At 43.1% G+C, this 1221-nt stretch overlaps 1 non-coding gene across 1 annotated transcript; it reads right to left on the minus strand.

Moving 5' to 3' along the window:
- Positions 1-245: 245 nt before the first annotated feature.
- On the minus strand, positions 246-352 carry LOC112090059. The gene has a single exon (XR_002901418.1). It is a non-coding gene; the product is annotated as a small nucleolar RNA R71 (small nucleolar RNA).
- Positions 353-1221: the final 869 nt, after the last annotated feature.

A 1221-nucleotide genomic window follows, 5' to 3' on the forward strand; every position in this document is an offset into this window, starting at 1 on the left:
ATCAGAAGTTCCATGGCTTACCTATGGAGGATCCCTTGGAGCATCTGGATCAGTTTGACAGAGTTTGTGATCTCACTAAGATCAATGGGGTATCTGAAGACAGCTTCAAACTGAGATTGTTCCCATTCAGCCTTGGAGATAAGGCACATCAGTGGGAAAAGAACCTCCCAAGAGGATCCATCCACACATGGGAGCAATGCAAGATTGCCTTTCTATCCAAGTTCTTCTCAAGCTCAAGGACTGCAAAGCTAAGGAACCAGATTTCCAGCTTCACTCAACATTCTAATGAGACCTTTGGAGAAGCTTTGGACAGGTTTAGAAGCTACACAAATAAGTGTCCACATCATGGCTTTTCAGAAGCCTCTCTCCTTAGCACTTTGTATAGAGGAGCTGTTCCTAAGATCAGGATTCAGTTGGACACAGCATCAAATGGAAATTTCTTGGCAAAAGAAATCAATGCAGCTATGGAACTTGTTGAGAACTTAGCCATGAGCCAAGAGACTTATGGGGAAGATTATGATAGAAGCTATAGAAGAGAAGAATCTGGTAGACACCAAGAGCTGGAAGAGAAGATCAAAGTGCTGAATATCAAGCTTGACAAAGCCCTAGCTGCCACTCAAAAGCCTATAAACTATGTGAGTTAGGAAAAGAGATGCTTCACAAATACAAATGAAGAGGGTCTCACTCAAGAGGAGTTGCACTTCATTGGGAATCAAAACAAGTTCAATGGTTACAACAACTTCAATAACCACCAGAACTTGTCCTATAGGAGCAACAATGTGGCCAACCCCCAAGACCAAATATACCCTCCTCAAAGCTTTGTTCAACAGAATCAGTACCAAGGTAACTCCCATGGTCAACAGGGTTTTCAGCAACCAGCAGTTCAGAATCAAGGGAATAGCTTCACAAATCAAGTCAGCCTACAGCCAAAGGCTCCACCTCCTGGTTTTGGCCCACCACCTGTTCAACAAAGTCCTGATTTCAATGTTGTTCTCCAACAGCTCTTACTAGGACAACAAAAGATGGTATCTGACCTGGAGACACTGGGCGCTGAACTAAAGTCTATTAAAAAGAACAAGGGCATCTGCACTTCTGAACCACAAGTCTCTCTTCCTGGTAAAGCTCTTCAAAACTCAAAAGATTATTGCAATGCCATCTACTCCAATGATGACCATTCAGCTGCTGGGCAAGAGATTGAAGACCTCCTTTATGGTCAAGTTT

Source organism: Eutrema salsugineum, unplaced genomic scaffold, assembly GCF_000478725.1.
Source record: "Eutrema salsugineum unplaced genomic scaffold, Eutsalg1_0 scaffold_11, whole genome shotgun sequence".
NCBI lineage: Eukaryota > Viridiplantae > Streptophyta > Magnoliopsida > Brassicales > Brassicaceae > Eutrema > Eutrema salsugineum.